Consider the following 19,726-nt stretch of genomic DNA (forward strand, 5'->3'; position numbering starts at 1 on the left):
TGTTAAGTAAGGAAAAATCATTGCCTAAGATGATGATGGAGATCTGAGAGCTAAGTCAGGATTTAATGTGAAAATAGGATCCTTAGTTTCTGAAGAACTGAGTACTCCACTTTCTAGCAGTGCCTACCTGTACATGTGTAAGTATTGGCTCCTGAAAGTGGCAAATGTTTATAGAGATAACAACATCTTACTAAAGACAAAATTGTTGCCTAGCTATTTAATTGCTTAAAACAATAAAATAGGTAATTAAAAGATTGATAGTTTGAATATAAAAATAGTAATATTTAAGAGTCAGAAAATAAAAGAGTCTTTGCAAGGGCTGTGGGAGACCAGATGACTCAAGGGAAGAAGACGCAAGAATTAAGTTCTGAACATTCTGTGACTATGAGAAACATCTGTGACATAACATCTCCATAACGCCCTGGTAATAGGGTATGGGGAAGGGATTCAGCTCTTCTTAACACAAGAGCACAAGCATTATTGCTTGGCAGTCTCCACACCTGTGGTGCAAATACCCATGAGATCGCTTCTATAAGTAGCTGCAGGAGAGGTTAGTACAGATTTATTCATTCATTCTCTCACAGACTAACTCTTTTGCTCCTCCTACTCAGAGGACGCCTGTTCGGTGCCCTTCTATGAAGACTGCTAAGATTTGCACTCCTACTAAGACTGTTTCTCTCCCTCAAAGACTTTCTCTCTCTCTTTCTCTCTCTCTCTCTCTCCTACTAAGATGAGTTGCCCTCGAGCACCTAAGGGGAGTTGATCCTGAGAGCGAGGTAGCACAGCGGTCCATGTCTGGGCAGTTAGATAGGCCGGGGCCAGAGACCTGGCCAGTCCTGGCCTGGACAAAGAGTAATTAGAACTACTTCTCTCTATATGTCTATGTGTGTATATATCATTTGTATGTGGTATTTTACTGCCAAATTACATGAAAAGTGCTCTAACTAATTGGCTTAAAATAATAGGCACTTAAATAAAATTTTATCAAGAAGATAGAAACTAATTGAAATGGTTTTTCATTCACGTGACTTTAAGAATACAGTAATTGACTTCTGGTCAACTTTTTGATTCTGTTACACTTCGATTCACAATTTCTCTTTAACTATTACTTAATGTAAATCTGAATACCTCAGCAATACTGTGAATCTCTTTCAATATTCTCTCATTCTCTGAACCGATTTAGACTTTATAACCTTTACCCAGTGATCTGCTCTTATTCAATACATTAATAATCTTCTCTGTAAACAGGGCACTCTCTTAGACTTGTTCTTTTAAAGTCTCTAGCTAAATGAGGCCACAATGCCTCTAGGTCTGTTGGTTGGGACAAATATCTTAAGGTACTCAAAAGCTTACCCCAAAATGCCTTAAGTCAAATTCATTATAACCCTCACTAGACCTTGCACATTGGCGAGAGGAAAAGCTGCCGCTATTTACACAGACTCCAAATACACCTTTGGAGTCTGCCATGCAGTGGGCACAATTCAAAACTCTCATTTCTTTTTTTTTTTTTTCCTTTTTTTTCTTGAGACAAAGCCTCAAGCTACCACCTTGGGTAGAGTGCTGTGGTATCACAGCTCACAACAACCTCCAACTCCTGGGCTTAAGTGATTCTCTTGCCTCAGCCTCCCAAGTAGCTGGGACTACAGGCACGTGCCACAATGCCAAGCTATTTTTCGATTGTAGTTGTCATTGTTTGGCAGGCTCAGGCCAGATTCATACCCGCCAGCTCTGGTGTATGTGGTTGGTGCCTTAGCAGCTTGAGCTACAGGTGCCACCCTAAAACTCTCTTTTCCTTTTTTTCAAGGTTTTTGGCCAAGGCTGGGTTTGAACCCACCATCTTCGGCATATGGGGCCAGCATACTACTCCTTTGAACTACAGGCACCACCCAAAACTTTCATTTCTTAATGTCTGCTGACACTCCTGTTGAAAATAGACCTGTAATATTAAGTAGATTGTATATTGGGCCAAATAGCATCCCTGTGGCCCCTTTTTCTTTGATATTTTTGTCTTGTATTTGTGTCCTATCATATGTGACATATATGCAAATGGAGGATAATTAAGAAAAAAATATGTAGTTGGTTTTGTCCTGGTACCTACAATATCTCTGACCAAATTATTTCCCAATGCATTGTTTGTAAATCTCATCAAATCTCTGGAGAAAACCAGCCCTCAAAGGCCTACACTATCTCCTTTTGGCACTCCAAATTGATTTTACAGATTTACGTCCATATTAAGGCTTTTCTCAATGTGTGGTTATTTATATGATTAGTGGATAGAGTGACTGTTATTTAACTAGATATGCGGATGCTCCAACAGTGGTGAAGAAAGTAGTAACTGAGATTATCTCATGCCTTTGTATTCCTTTATGGATTGAGTCAGAACAGGGGATTTATTTTCACTTTCTCACAAAGGCACTGGAGTACTTATTTAAATTTCTGCCATTTTAAATATCCCATGTCATCCCCATTCCTCAGGCCAAGTAGAATGTATAAATCTAGAAGTGAAAATGATTTTGAAAAAGTATGGCAAGACCATGGATGTAAATGGCCAGAAGCATTACCTTTGGCCCTTCTAAAACTGAAATCCTCCAATGAGGAGACATGGTTTAACCCCTTTGGGAACAGTGTTCTGCCACCCCATGCCTACTAAGACTTATAAACTTTCTCTTCTAGAGAGGTTTCCTGATTGAACACTGTGAGTATTTAAGTGAACAATTCAATACTATGACTAGCCACACAGAGATGATAACTAATATGCTAGGAGCCCATCATCAATGGGTGAGAAGAGCATGGGTTATGCCCACTAACCAGGCTTGTCATCCTGTTTGACCAAGAGATCATATGGATGTCAAAGTTTTTAGAAGAAGACTTGGGCTGTCACCCCACTGGAAAGGTCCTTATGAACTACTATTAACCACCTATCTTGCCATAAATGTAAAAGACAAAAACTCAGGGATTCTTGTGAGCCACAACAAACTACACTGAGACAATTAGAGGACAACCCTTTTAGGTGACCTGAAGGTAAGGATTTTCAGGGTTGGTTCCCAGTCCCCTGAAGCAGTTGACTTCACAAAAGAGACAGCTTTTCCTAGATTGTGGATCAGGGAACCCATGCTTTCATCTATAAATTCCTCTTTGTCTTTTAACACCCCACGACCAAATGTTGTCTTTTAACACCCCACCACCAAAATTTATTTATTTATTTATTTATTTATTTATTTATTTTTGAGACAGAGTCTCAAGCTGTCCCCCTTGGTAGAGTGCCGTGGCATCATAGCTCACAGCAACCTCAGACTCCTGGGCTTAAGCGATTCTCTTGCCTTAGCCTCCCAAGTAGCTGGGACTACAGGCACCCACCACAATGCCTGGCTATTTTTTTGTTGTAGTTGTCATTGTTGTTTGGCAGGCCCAGTCTAGGTTTGAACCTGCCAGCCGTGGTGTATGTGGCTGGAGCTTTACCCACTGAGCTACAGGTGCTGCCTTTATTTATTTATTTTGAAACAGAGCCTCACTTTGTCACCTTAGTAGAGTGTAGTGGCATCACAGCTCACAGCAACCTCAAACTCTTGGGCTCAAGCAATTCTCTTGCCTCAGCTTCACAAGTAGCTGGGACTCTAGGCGCACGCCACAGTGCCCGGCTATTTTTAGAGATGAGGTCTTGCTCTGGCTCAGGCTGGTTTTGAACTCATGGGTTCAGGCAATCCCCCTCCTCAGCCTCCCGGAGTGCTAGGATTATAGGTGTGAGCCAGTGCACCCAGCCCAAATGGTCCTTTTAAATACTTCTTTTAAGCCTCCCCCTTAGAGAATTGTACATTGGAAGCTAAGTGGAGATTGTCTCAAACTATCCCATTTTCTCTCTTATCTTCCACCATGACTCTTTCAAATTAAGCCTTGCTCTTGCTAACCCTATTTTTCTAGCAGACCAGACACAGACCTGGCATCCTTTTAGATCAGTCTTTCAAACCCTGCCCACACTAACTAATCAATCTAATAGTTGGCTACGCTAACATCTAGATCATGCAAAGGAACCTAAGCTCACTTTGTTTCTGCTTACATGAGTGTCTGGTGAAATAAGTTAAACAAATGGATGAATGATGAGATGTGCCAATCACAACCAGAGAAGAAACATGGTGCTTCTCCTGATGGTGAGGCAACTGGACACAGAAAAACTTCCATGGAAGCTCAAGAATGATCTTTCTCCCAGATAAAGACACTAGAAAGGAATTTTTTCCTCTGCATTGGAAACAGGGGTGATGCTAGATGTTTTCTGGGTGACATACTAGAGCAATACGGTGACCAAATGGCATTGGATTGCACAAATGGCATTCTTAGACCTCATAAGATGTGCTGACACTAACCCTCACAATGTCAACTGTCAAATCACCAGATGTTACGGATGGCTCACAGGCCAAGCCTGTGCAATTTAGGATAACTTTCTGGCTCCTCTTGTTAAGTTGCCAGACACTAAAGATCACATATGGACAGAGCAAAAGTCTAGACTGACTTGATTAAGTGACAAAAGCAAGCCCTATAACTTCCAGAACTCGACCAAAGACCTTTAATATCAAATATTTTGTAACCTGTTTTGTTCCCATAGACTGACAGGGACACAGATATTGGAGATGTGGAAGTACCAATGAGAAAGAAGAGGCACAGCAGGCTCCAGATTGGGAGGTCACAAGTTCCAACCTGACCTTATCTGTAAATTACACTGCTCTTCTTATTAAGTGTGGCAAATACAAATCCAGATGGTCAAGATGTTATGGACTTAATCTGACAGCCTTTATTACCAGGTACTCCACTTTAAATGCCAGCCAAATCACAAGCTTGGGCTATATCATTCATAAAGTGGTACCAAGCAAATATTAGATGTGAAACATGTATTATAATTCTAAGTTCTTTTTGTGCTCAGAACTTTTTAGCTGGTATTTTGAACTTATGATATTAAAAAGCTCAGTTTTGAATCTCTCTAGGGTAACAGAACAAGAGTTCAGTATCACCATGCAAGCATTGAGAACATTTCAGTTAGAAGTCAGCAGCAGCTCAGCCTCTCTTTATCTTTGAAAACTGCTGCCTTTTAGATGCCCTGACACCCCAACAAGGAGGAGTTTGTGTGATTATTGGTGAAAATGCTCTCTACTCAGCGTAAGCAGATTGTGATCTATCTTTCTTAAAAGACAAGATAAATATTCTTTGTCAGATTAATGAAGACCTATTTCTAAGAATGCGAGACTGATTTATTGGGGTGTGGAGAAATGTCCTCAGATCTGTTCTTTTCTATTTATTTCTCCTCATTCTTATTTACATACTCCCTTTTTAGATCTCTCTTTAGATCTCTCTTGTTACTTGACTACTCATCCAGTCTCTCTCTGAACAGCTACCAACTCAACTTTTAATGTGTGGGACTTCTACAGAAGTTCTAGACAGGGAGAATGAAGGAACTAAGCAAATTCTGCCCCAAAATATGACCACTGGTATAAAGAATACTTTGAGTAAAAGGCCAGTTGAGATCAGAAAGCATTTGGAAAGGCCTTTCCCTCTCTCTACATAAAACCAGACAGACCTGATCAAAAGATCAAAGGGAGGCAACTGACTTCATTTCCTCCCCCTGTTATCTCAATATATTGCAGGAAAGAAGATCAAGAATGCCAGCATAGGCTCATTGCCCATAGCTCAGCAGCTAGGGCACCAGCCAGAAATACCAGAGCTAGCAGGTTTGAACCTGGCCTGGGCCTGCCAAACAACAATGACAACTACAACAAAAAAATAGCTGGGCATTGTGGTGGGTACCTGTAGTCCCAGCTACTTGGGATGCTAAGACAAGAGAATTGCTTAAGCCCAAGAGTTTAAGGTTGCTGTGAGCTGTGACACCATAGCACTCTACTGAGGGCAGCATAGTGAGACTCGTCTTAAAAAAAAAAAAAAAAAAGTCAGCTATTGGGCTCAAATCATTTAAAACACAATGCCTGTCTCTCATGTTAATTTACAAGTCTATTTCCCCATCTATTCATCTTCTGTAGCAACCACTTATTGCACCTATACTCCATGTTCCCATCCCCTTCTAAATGGCAGGTATAAAGGTATCTTACCATCATAGAGATATGGGTTGTCACTCTTGTATTCTCCCAATTCCCATAGTATTTGGAAATAAGCATTTCTCTTATTAATCTGCCTAATTTATGAGTTGATCTTTCAAAGGACTTTGGAGGGGAAAGAGCAAATTTCCTTTCACCCCTACAGTGGTCTGGGAAAATCTCAGAGATAATATTTATAAATTCAGGAAATCCATAGAGGGACATGCTTCTAGTGGGGAAGAAAAGCAAGGCAATCCTCTCCTTTCCCACCCATGGAAGTTAGCCATAGCTAGAATTAAAGGCCACCTACCTGGGCCAGAGATTCCATGCTCTGTAGCTCTCACACTCCTGGAACTGTGTGTGTCTTCTGCCCTTAGGATTCCTGAGTAAAGTTTTAAGTAGATATGCAAATGCAATGTGGTATTCTTGTAACCAATGATAAATAGCATCCAATGTTATCAGTCATTACTCATTGCCAACTATTTCTTCAACATCAGGGGTACACACAAATTCCTGGGAGACAGTGTCACTCTGCCAAAGGCTGGGCCACATCCAATAAACACACTTCAAGGCACTTGAGATGGACAGTTGGGGCTGCCAGTACAGTCTGACATAGAAGGTGTAAGAAACACATGAGTAAAGGAAAGAGGAAATACAGGTCTAGGTCAGCCAGTGAGCCTAGGAGGTTCAGGAAAGGCTTTGTTCCATGATGGTTCTTAGCCCCAATCCCAGAGTTCAGGCAAGTGGGAGTCCCCATGTCCTAGAGGAAAATGTCCTCCTTTCATGTCTCTGGGAGGAATTGTTTTCTGCAATAAGTCCTTGGTCTCAGGGATTAAAAGAATGAACTCATGGACCACACATCAGTGGCAAGATAGGATTTATTAGACAGAAAGGATTACAGAAGGAATAAAAAGTACCAGAGCATCTGGCAGAGGGAAAGACCCAGATGGGAAGTCTCCATGTGGGTCTTTTGTCTAGGAGTATAAAGTCTTGAGAATTACATTTGGCCAGGATTTGGTAGAGGGAAAAACATCTTTTTAATGTTAATGAGTATATTAACAAATGAGTGAATGCCATCCCTTCAGCTTGGGACAAAATGGCAGGGCCATCCCTTCACAAGAGGTCCAGCCTAACTTACTTGAAATTGCCAACGCGTAGGACACTGGGGTCCCCTTCCTAGCCCTGAATATGGGAACCCTCTATCACTTCCAGGCACACTCCAGGATTCACTGACACTTCCCTGTGCCTCTTCTCTGTCCCTGTTCTTCAAAGGCAACACAAGGCACACTCAAGAGACTTTCTTTGATCAAGCCCACCAAGGCCCAGCTTCTCTCTCAGCCCTTGCTCATTTACCTGGGTGCATTTTCTTGCATTTTGCATTGCATTTGCTGTTGTCAGTTACTACATAAGGCTGTCATTTTACTGTGCAAACATAGCTGATCAATTCAGAGGAAAATCCACATAACCAATTTAGGTAATAGCTTCTGGACGACCATTACAAGCATGGCGAGGACACAAACAACAGCAGCAGTCACAGTGGTCCTTCCTATTTTATAGACAACAGGTGAGAGGTTTGGGACTGAAATTGAGAGGTTATTCTGAAACATGACCGGAAGGAAGTATCACAGCTCACAGCAACCTCCAACTCCTGGGCTCAAGCGAGTCTCCTGCCTCTGCCTCCCAAGTAGCTGGGACCACAGGCGCCCGCCACAATGCCTGGCTATTTTTTTTTTGGTTGCAGCCGTCATTGTTGTTTGGCGGGACTGGGCTGGATTAGAACTTGCCACCTTAGGTATATGTGGCTGGCGCCTTAGCTGCTTGAGCCACAGGCACTGAGCCATCCACTGGGTTTTCTGCTCTCCCATCTCTTCTGTCATTGTCATCTGCAGGAGATTGGGACAAAGCAGGAATGTGGGATATGACACCACAATGTGTGGACTGAGATTTTGTATCTCCTAAGAGCAAGAGTAAGGGGTATATGGCTGAGTTTTCATAAAGGAACAGAAAAAGTGTTAGCATTTAATTTAAAGGGGCCCAAGCCCAGAGCAACCACTACAAAAAATATTTTAAAGTATGGCAAAGAAGACAATAGAGAAAAGACAATAAAACAGTTAAAAAAAATTAATAATAAATGATTCACCCAAAACAGGCTATAAAGGAACAAAAGAAGGGGAGGGAAAAGAGGAGAATGGTAAGGAAATAGCAAAATGGGAACTTCTGTCCAACCATATTTTTGATTATTGTTGATTAAATGCGTTCATAATCTCCAAAAACTGGATAAACAAAATGTGAGGCATCCATATAGTGGAATGCATTCAGTGATAAAAAGGAGTGACTACTGGTACATAATGGCATGAATGAACTGCAAAAACATTGTGTAGAGAGAAAGAAGCCAGACACAAGATAAAGTTGCTTTAAGATTAATTTCCATAGCCAGGCACAGAAACTCATGCCTGTAAACTTAGCACTCCGGGAGCACAAGTAGAGAGGAATGCTGGAGGCCAGGAGTTTGAGACCAACCTGGACAAGAGCAAAACCCCATCTCTACCAAAAATGGAATTACTAGCCATATATGATGGCATGCACCTGCAGTTCTAGCTACTTGGGAGGCTGAGGCAGGAGGATCACTTGAGCCCAAGAGTTTGAGGCTGCAGTGAGCTATGATGATGCCACTGCACAATAGCCTGGATGACAGAGTGAGGTTCTGTCTCTAAAAAAATTTTTTAAATGTACATCATCTGAGCCATGCTTGTTTAGCCCAGCATGCCTAACTTTATCTGGTCACAAGACATTTTTAAGACTTTGGAAAAAAATAAAAAAGACTTTCAATATGCTCCTAGGGTCGGGTAGTACCAAAAAAAAAAGGAAAAAATTAGTTCCCATTAATCTCCAAGATTGCATTGAATCCCTAATGCACTTGTCAGCCTCATTGTCTCTGAATCCAGCATGGGCCAGGAGCCCCTGTGCCCCTAACCTTACCTCTGACTTCTGCCTACTCAACAGAGTTCCTGGACAGGCTGAACTGATGGGGGTGGGCAAGCAGGGAGGAACAGTGAACCCAAGGTGGGCAGCTGCCTCTCCAGACCATTGATAACAGGCTGACCTCCCCGGAAACCATGACCTTATGCTTATGACAAACACATATGTGGCCAAGAAAGAGCAGGGACACCCACAGCCCCAGAGGCTCATGGAAGTTGCCCTGGAGCCAGAACCTTCCTCACGCACACACAATGTGCACCTCACAAGCTCAGGAGGAAATTGTTAACATCACCACTGTTCAGGTGTGGAAACTGAGGCAGAGAGGGACAGTTACCTACCCCAGGTGACACAGGTAGTAAGCACCAGATGCTGAAATTTAAAGGTACTATAACATCTGCCTGCCCAATTCAGGTTTAAAGCTGCCCATCACCTCCCTCGGCACAGGACAGAGTTAGTGGGCCACAGACTGAGTCCCAGCCATGCCGCAGCTTAATGCGTGAACATAGGCCTCACTTTCCCCACTGGTAGCATGGTAGAGAGGACCAACTGAGACCTTCTTACAGGTCCCTGGAGTGCCGGCTACACTCTCAGGTCACTGCAAAGGAAGTCTACTTCAGGCTCCACTGCTATTGCCATGGTCCTCTGTGCTGCTGCTGCTGCTGCTGGTGTAGCCTTTGTCCCTGCTGCACTTACTGGCATTTCTGATCTTCTGGTTGCTATTGCTGTGTCATTGTCATGTTGCTCTCCCAGCTGCTGCTGCTGCTGCAGTTCCTGCTGCTGACACTGCTGACTGCCAGCACCTTAGAGTGGCCTGAGAGGGGTTGGAGCTAGGGAGGATGAGTGAGAGCACCACGCAGGAGGAAACTGCACCTGCCTGAGGGGGATAAGGAAGGAGTAGAAATGGAAAGAAGGAACAGACTCTAAAAGTAAACAGTAGTGCTAGAAGTGCCACTTCTGAATTCTGATTCAGACCTATTGTGTCCAAATCACAGGGGTGGGGGGCACAGGCACCCATGGTCTTCTGTCAGCCACCCAGTGATTCCCAGTGTACAGCGGGAGCCAAGAACCACGGCCCCTCATGCTCTGATGCCTCAGATCAACAGCAGCAGCTCCTGGGGCTTGTTACAGAGCCAAAGCCTTAGCACCACCCAGAGCTCCCAAGCCACACTCTGAATGTGACTCATTGCAGACCAAAGTGTGGGGCATTGAAAAACTCAGAGTTGATCTAGGTCAGTGGCTCTCCATCAACCTGCACCTGTCCCAAGCAGGTCTCCGAATGTCTGGGGTGGGGACCAGTAAAGCTCTTAAGGACGCTCTGATATGAGTCAGGGCTGAAAAACACACACCTCCTCTGTGCCCTTATCATTGTAAAGTTACTTAGGATGTCACCTGGGGCCAGTCATGCTTACATAGTCACCAAGTGTCCACAATGCTTGGTGCATGCCGGGAAGGCTATGGAGGGTCATAGGAATGTAAGACAGGGAAGCTGCTCGCAGAGAGCTCACAGTGCTACAGGGTGATGAGACAAGGACATCAGTAGCTGCGTGCAGGTATGAGTGACAAGTACAAAATGCCATGGCACCAGGGAGGAAGCCGTCCCACACAGAGAAGCTGAGGAGGACTGCAGGGAGGAGGTGGCAGGAGGGCTGGTGTTCTAGGAGGAGCCCTCCCCACCCTCTGGACATGGGAGACCAGAAGGTCACACCACGCTAAGAAGCCCAGCCAGAAGCCATGTGTTTATGGCATGAGAGAAGAAAGATGCCTTAGAATCACTGTCTACATTATAAGCCCATCCTAGTTGTCTATATTATTATGTGTGGCACACACAGTACAGTGGTTACTGTGTAATCATGTCAACATACTTGTCATTTTACAGCCATCAGCACTGACAGTCACTGGCCCAGCATGGGAACACTCCTGCACCCCCTCCCATCTAGTCTGAGCTCCTCACTGAGGGCCTTGTGGCCTGCCCAGTCAGAGGCCAGTAGGGAAGGGTCCCTATTGGGATCCCATTCTGAGCACATCTGGCCTGTATGAGTTCCTAAGAGCCCATTGCCCAAGAAGCCCCTGGCCACTATTGTGGCTGGTCCTGCCAGCTGAAAGAGCCTCCCCCAGGGCCAGGTGCAAGTCCTGTGGTCTTTTGAAGAGCCCCTGGAGTCTCACCTCAGCCTTGCACCATGCTGGACTCCTAGGGCCTCCTGCCTCCACCCCACCCTCTTCCTTCGTGTCTCTTCTGGCCCAACCAGTGCATGATGGGCATGGTGCCCCCAGTCAGAAGGTACAGGAAAGTGGGTTAGTAATAATAATTGTAGTAAATTATTTGTTATTTCCTCAATGGTCAGGCACCTTACTTAATGCTGATCATTGAACAACTTTTGTGATTCTCACAAAAACCTATTTAATAGTACAATCCTCTTTTTGTGAATGAGAAGCTTGAGGCTTGGAAGGATTTAGAAAGTTGCTTTATGTCCCACACTAATAAGTGGGAGAGCTCAGATTTCAACCCAAGTTTGCCTCATTCCAGAGCCCATGTCCTTATGTTCTCTACTGTGACAAGGATGGAGGACAAATCAGACACTCACTAAAACTAATGGTGAGTACTTCAGAAAATATATTTTTCCAGAGTTCTAGCAAAATATCTGTCACTCACTCAACCCACAGTAGAAGAACGTTTCCCCAGGCGTTGGGTGAAACTTCTCAGTCTTAATTCAAAGAGAGTAGAAATTATCCTTTTCCTTCCCCATGTGGCTCATGGTCCATTAGATGAGAAGGTCTTCCATTCCACATGTCCCAGGAAGCATATTCTCAAGGATGTGGCTCTTCTGCTTCTCCTCTAACTGTGGAGCTGGATATCTGAGGACAGGTGAGTCACCTCCAGCCCCAGAGCCTGCTTGCTGGAGGTCTCCACATGTGTGGGCCAGTAATTCTCAGAAAAACCCTGCTCTGCAGAACAAAACTCTCTCCTGAGCAGCTAATCTCAAGCTATGGTAGAGTGAGTAATGGAAACTCAACTGAATAGGAATCCCAGACACATTCTGTAGTCCAGCAGTTAAAGATTTGAAGCACTATTTTGGTAATCAGTCAGATTACTGCCTCTTGTATCCTGCATTACCACAGATGCCGTCATGTCTCATGATTTGTCCAGGTGTGTATAGCAACACTGCCAGCAAGGCTAAGGTCTCTCCTCTGGAACAAGCCATGCTCATGGGGTTGGACAGTGCGAAGGGAACTGATCTAGCTGCAGATACCCAACAGAAACCTTTAGTCCAATGTAGCAGGACAAAGCATTCCCTTGGTAAGTATTCAGGGGGTCCCACACAGTATTAACAAATCCCAGTAGGTGAGAAGAGCACAGCAAGGAAGCTGGGTCAAGTGGCAGCCACTGAATGCTTCAGATAAGCATGCGATCAGCTTCTTCAAGGCCCATGAACAAATGCCAGGGGCCCATCACAGGAAAGAGGTTCAGAACACTGGAACCTTTTAAGGGGACAAGGTATTAGACAATGAGCAGGACAGGACCCAGAACAAGGTACAAAGTAGGAAATCAGAAGAAATTGTGTGATTTCATGTTTACTCTGGGAAGCTTTTAGAAGTCTGTAAGAGATTTGCAATCTCCATCATTACATTAGTGCTCCTATAATCATTTTCTGAATGCTAGTCTGGTCATTTTAATATTACATTTTCCCACAATGTCTTTCTGTAAATGTTTGGCATGTTTTCCCCAATTGTTGGATGTTGTATTCTGTACATATTCATGAGGCCAGAATTATTGATCCTATTGATCAAATGTTTTCTAGCTTCCCTGCGTTTTTGTCATCTTCTTCTATCAGTCATATGAGAGTTACATTAAGATGTCCCACTATGATATAGATTTATCATTTTAATCTCTAGTTTGCATTATATGTTTTTCAAGCCATGTTATTAGGTGCATATAAATTTAGAATCATTATAGCTCCCAGCTGACTTGAAGCTTTTATCCTTAAGGAGAGACCCTCTTTATCTCCAGTAATGCTTATTGCCTTAAAGTCTACTTTGTCAATACAGCTGCTTTCTTTTGATCAGTTTTTGGGTGGCCTATCTTTTTACATCCTTTTTATTTCAACCTTTACTCTTATGTTTTAGATTCAATTGCTCAGTTCATTGTTACTTGAAGGAAACTCCAGCTTGTACTCTGCCCAAGTTATTTCTCTAGTTCCCACTGTCCTACTGTTCACCCCAGGGAACATCCAGTGTCTCTCAAAAGGCAATCCTACAAGCTCAACTGGGTTTCAGAATTTTTTTTTCACAAAAACAGCTTTGTCAATGAGGTTGGAGATAAGCCAAATGCTGATATTGCAACTGGGAGTAAAAAAAAGAACTGAACAGGTTCTTGTGGGTGAGATGGGGAAACCAATCATGCCATCTTGCATTATTTCTGTTGGTAAATGCATCTTATATTCCCACCTTACCCACAGATGAACTTTTGGAAGCTGAAGTGAGCCTATAGCCTTTTAATTCTAGAGGGGTCCACAAAATGCAGTGTGTAGACAAGGAGAAACTATTAGAATTTTTTCCTTTTTTTTTTTTTTTGAAACAGAGTCTCACTATGTAGCCCTCAGTAGAGTGCCATGGCATCATAGCTCACAGCAACGTCAAACTCTTGGACTTAAGCAATTCTCTTGCCTCAGCCTCCCAAGTAGCTGGGACTATAGGCCCACCATGACGCCCAGCTACTATTAGACTTTCTAATTAAACAAATTATTAGAAAGTAAAACATATCTATAACTTTAAAATAAACAAATATTACAAGTGCTTGAAAATTTTACTATTTGGGTGATCATACTTAAAAACTATATGTCTGCTCAGCACTTGGGAGGCTGAGGAGAGTCGATTGCCTGAGCTCACAGGTTCAAGACCAGCCTGAGCCAGAGCAAGACATCATCTCTAAAAAAAATAGCCGGGCATTGTGGCAGGTGCCTATAGTCCCAGCTACTTGGGAGGCTGAGGTAAGAGAATCACTTATACTGAGGAGTTTGAAGTTGCTGTGAGCTATGATGCCACAGCACTCTACCAAGGGTGACAAAGCAAGACTGTCTCAAAAACCAAACAAACAAAAAAACTACATGTCTGTTTATTCTTTGAGTGGTGTGGATCATGTGACTGTTTCCATTATTTAAATTATTTAAATTTACCTTATTCATTTTGTTTTATTTTCAAAATCCTAGCACAGAATTCATGCATACTGTAACAAAAGAATCTAAACATGTTAAAATCATATGATATAACCTCAGTGAAGGGAATGCAGGAGAAATGTGCTGACCTGAAGTAACTTTGGAAAGAAGGGCGTCTGTAAAACTAAAGGCAAAAAGAACTGTGCATAGGCACTGTGCTCTAGTTTATGGAGCTATTTCCCATGGATACAGGCTTTTGGTTGTGAAGCCATTATACATACATACTGGAATGTAACAGTTGAGCAAATGGATGGTGGACGATAGAATCACCAATGGTATCACTGTTGGAGTGATAGTTTGTTGACATACACAGGAGAAAAAGCTAGAAAGATCCATGCTGTAATGGATTAGAGCTGGAAACATTAGTATAAATTTATATTTACCTTAACATAGAAACATGTTTGAATAGAAAGAGCTACCAATGTCCAAAGCCAGAGCAATTTGAGCAACAAAATAAATAATGTAGCATTGAATTATAAAATAGGTATCCATGAATCCACACTGATGTGAATAAATGATTAAACAAATAGGGGAGAAGAAACAAATCTCTCTATAGAAGAATTGCAAGGTAATAAAAACAAGTGCAAGTTCTTGGGACCTTTTGCCTTGTGATTCAGAATTAGTAGGTCCAGAGTCAATTCCAGAAATCTGCAGATTTACAAAGCTGCCCCAGGGATTTTGGCACAAGTGGTTTCAAATCAGACCTTGAAAAACATCACCTCTTCCTAGCATGTCTTATTTGTAAATGCAGTAAAGTAGATGATACAGCTGAGGGCCCATTGTAGTGATTGGACCCCAGCAATGTGCACTAACTGTGCTTAGTGTGAATTCAAATATAGACCATGATGAGAAACCTACCACAATAAAGAAAAGAAAATGTGACATAATCCTGAACGTGAAGAACAATAACACCAGGAAACAGAGACAAATCCAACACACACACACATTCACGTGTACATGCACATGCACACACTCACACACATGCACATATATGCATGTGCACACACACACACTCAAACCTAGGGTTTCTTTTTTCAGTGCTAATTCTTTTATTTATTCACTCATTCTTTTGTTTCACTTTAAGGACTTATTTGCACAAGGTACTGTGCTAAACACTGTGAATAAAAATGGTGAGCAGAAGTGGACACCATTCCTACTCTAAGGGAAAATTGTAGTCTGGTGGGAGATATAAATGTCAATCAAAGTTTCACACAAGCAAATGTAAAACAGCCCCTAGGACAAATGCTGTTCAGGACAGGTGCTTAGCACTCCAGGGCTTGTGATGGAGATGGAAATGACTCTTGAGCCAAGATCCCACAGAACATGGGGGTTAACTAGCTCAAGAGAAGAGGGAGTGCTTTCTCCCCTCTTTGGGGGTCATAATCAGTTTCTCTTATTTTTGTTAGAACAAGTAAAAGCAGAAAAAAATGCAGAGCACTGAAGACCCAATGGGAATGGCTGCATCTCTACACATGGCAGGTTAACTTGCCTCTCAAACACCTCATCTGCGAGGTTTCAATGTTCATTCCCTCCTTCACGTAAGAGGAAACAAGTCACTGCCCTAGAGGCACAGAGGGCCCAGCACACCCATCTTTCTTCCCCCTCCACTTAGCATGTGGCATACATAAAGCCAGGTTCCTGTCATAACAAATGAATAAATTGTTCATGATGGTCTATTTGTATGATAAAGTTTTGGGACACTGAGGCATTCTGAACTCCTTCCCTGGAAATCAGAAGTTATGCAGACTTCTGGTTCTTAGGCAGCCCAGGGCACTGTTTGACCACTGTTTTCTCACCAACAGAACAGCTATCCTTTTCCCCACCTCCATATCCTTCTTACCTGGAAAAAAATAGCAAAAAAAGTAGGTTTTATTTTTCTTCTTCCCTTATTTGCCCCCGAGTTGTGCTTGGTCTAAGTCAGATCTGCCAATGTAGAACCAGGAAGTGAAGAATCAGGAGTTTCTATTCATATTTCAAAAAATCAGAAAAAGTTACATATTTAACCACATTAAGACCTTGTCAGTTAACAGTATCACACCTCTCTGATTTTAGGCGGAATTTCCTCAACTTTGTGCTGTGATCTGATGACCTTATATGGAGAGGAAGTCACAGTTGACTATTGTATGGTTTTACCATGTGTTTTAAAATATAAACTAATTCTTGCTTAGTAGGTACAGTTTGTTTATAAAATCTCTAAAAATTTACTATGGAGCTGGAGGAAAGAAAGTATTATTAAAGAAACTGTCAATAGTGCAAAGCCTAGAAACACTAATATAGCCAAGAGAGAGACCTGGTTTTGAATGCTGGCTTCATCTCTTTCAGATCTATGAACTTGCTTACCTCAACTTGTCTGACCCAGATTCCTCCTGTTGTAAAGTGAGATGATATTGGCCTGGATGGGCATTTGTGAGAATCCTATGTACAGCTCATAGCATGGGACCTGAGGAATGGTGAGTTTTCCACCGTGGAGCTCTGAGGAGGAGGAGGAGGACAACAATAGTGATAATGATGATTATAACGATGACGACCGCAATGATAGCATTGATAACAATGATGATGATTGTGTTGGTGATGATGAGGATGATATTGACAGTGATGACTTCCCACCTCCAGAAATTCTGGCTCAATTATTTTGGGGTGGGGTTTAGGCACCAGTACTATTTCAAGGCTCCAATAAACAGTCGTGGTTGACCACCACTTGCCTAGACCAGCAGTCCTCAGGCTCTTTGATATCAGCATCCCTTTATACCCTTAATAATTATTGAGGTAGAGTACCGTGGCGTCATACTCACAGGAACCTTAAACTCTTGAGCTTAAGCAATTCTCTTGCCTCAACCTCCCAGGTAGTTGGGATACAGGCACCCACCACAACTCCCAGCTGTTTTTTTGTTATAGTTGTCATTGTTGTTTGGCAGGCCTGGGCCAGGTTCAAACCCACCAGCCCTGGTGTATGTGGCTATGCCCTAGCCTCTGAGCTACAGGCGCTGAGCCTCAAAACAAATTTTTAAATACAAAAATGCACATAAACCTTTCATTAGCCTTCAGAGCAATGACATGATCACATTTTACATAGCTTCTGGAAAACTCCAATGGACGCTCAGTAAAACATGACAGGGGAAAAGACAAATAATGCCTTGTACTACTATGGAAATAGTTTTGACTTCACGGATCTCCTGATGTTACTTTGGACTATTTTCCACACCTCTGCATCACTCTTTCCCTAGCATGCATGCACACCATGCATACACACACACACTCACATACACTCAGAGTCAGCCTCCCACCCTGGAATCTCTATCACACATAGAGGAGGAATTATACCATTGACTTGCAGGCAAATATCAGATAATCAAACCCCACATAGCCTGATCCTAAATGATCATCACAAAGCAGCTGGGATGAAGATTGCCTTAGCTCTGGCTGTTTAAAAACAAAACAAGATAGACTTGCAAAATAAATGAATAGCATGAACAAGTTTGCAATGGAAAATGAACCATTAGATCTTTGGTAAACAGATGAGATACTGAGTAAAAATGATTGTTTGACTGATCACATATCACCTTCATGCTTGGCAATGTTGAGCCACATGTGACTTGAATCAGTTGAATATCAAAAAGTTTACAAATTGGCCACCAGTGGGAAAGATTAGCTCCACACACAGTGTGTTTGGGCTACTTTGTGTTATTTCAAAATATAATTTATTAACCAGCATTAAAACTCAGATTTCATGTAAGAATCTAGATTTCTGACTTTCTTGAAAAAGAAGAAAATCTGGCAGAATTAGGACTGTGCTTCCTCAGTTGGATGGAGCAGAAGGCTAAATGCTGCCTTTAGTTAAGACTTGGTTTCCTTTCTTATCCCAGCCATTTCTCTCAATTATACTATATTTGGTGTTCTATATTCATGCAGGTAATAGTATCACTTTGCTTAAGAAGTTCAGGCATTATAAAGGCTTCTCCTGTTCTTTAACTTATAATAGTAAGGCTAAACTCACTCCATTTATTTAGAAGTCAGGCTTACTATAACCTCTACTATCTAGAACTCATTCTAAGATCTGAAGAACCATGAAAAAGCCAGACAGCCAAAAGAGTGGACACAAGTCCATGTAATTTCTTCTGAGTAAAGGCATTGAACTTGGCTGACTTACATCTTTTACACACATTTCTGAAATGTTTTATCAGGTTTCCAAGCCAAAGGGGAAAATAATTAGGAAAAAACCTAAGCTTGTAAACTTAAGAAGGAGTTCCCCACATCACATTACTCACGAGGAAAAAAAAAAAATCCAGTGCAAGGAATTTTAAAAATCAAAAGGAATGGTGAAAGAGAAAATGCTTTCCCTCTAAGATAAGCAAGAAGGTAAAGATATATGTTCTCATCACTTCTTTTTAACATAATACAAGCCACTGCAATAAGGCAAGAAAAAGAAAAAAAGGACATATAGATTGAAAGGAAAGAAATAAAACTGTGTCTATCTGAAACAGTTTCAAATGCCCATGGCATTATTGTCTATGTAGAAAGTCCCAATGGTCAACGCACAAGAATCCATTATATTTTTATACACTAAAAAAAATTAGAAGAATAAAAAAAAAATATCAATTACTATTTCTCCAGAGAAAATAAAATACCTAAGTATGAATTCAACAAAATATATATAGAATCTTTATTATAAAAATTACAAAACACTGATGACATAAATTAAAGAAGGCCTAAATTCCTGGGAGATATGCTGTGTTCAGAGACTTGAAGACTCAACAGAGTAAAGATGTCTGTTCTCTAAATTACTATGTAGAGAAAAGGCAATTTTTATCAAAATCTTCAGAATGTTTTTGGCAGACATATACATCAGAAGGTTTTTTGCAGACATATACAAAGTTATTCTAAAATTGACATGGAAAATCTGGAGAATATCCGAGCAATTTTGAAAAGGAAGAAAGTAGCAGAAAACTCTCTTCCTAATGCTAAGGCTTATTGTATAGCTACAATAATTAAGATAATATGGAATTAATGGAGGAAATGATGCAGAAAAATGGAACAGAATAAAGAATGCAGACATAGACCCACACAAACGTGCCAAATTAATTTTTGATAAAAAAGCAAAAGCAACTTGATGACAGAAAGATATATTCATTAAATGGAATATAATCTTTCCATTTAAGAAAGATTATAATGGTACTTGGAATTGGAAATAAGTAGTTTTAAAAAATGAACCTAAACATATCTTCAACCCATATACAAAAATTAACTCAAAATGAATCATAGATTAAATATAAAACATGAAACTTTAGGCTGGGCACCTGTAGCTCAGTGGTTAGGGCGCCAGCCACATGCTCCAGCATAGCACACCCCTCTCCCCCTTCTCTATTCCCATTTCCTTTTTCCCCCTTAAATTGATTTGAGTTTTTCTATTTATGTGGGCATGCATTAGATCATCTACTGGCTTCATATTAGTATTGAGTATATTGG

This window comes from Otolemur garnettii, unplaced genomic scaffold (assembly GCF_000181295.1).
Source record: "Otolemur garnettii isolate 467f Iridium unplaced genomic scaffold, OtoGar3 scaffold00148, whole genome shotgun sequence".
In the NCBI taxonomy this organism is placed as follows: Eukaryota; Metazoa; Chordata; class Mammalia; order Primates; family Galagidae; genus Otolemur; species Otolemur garnettii.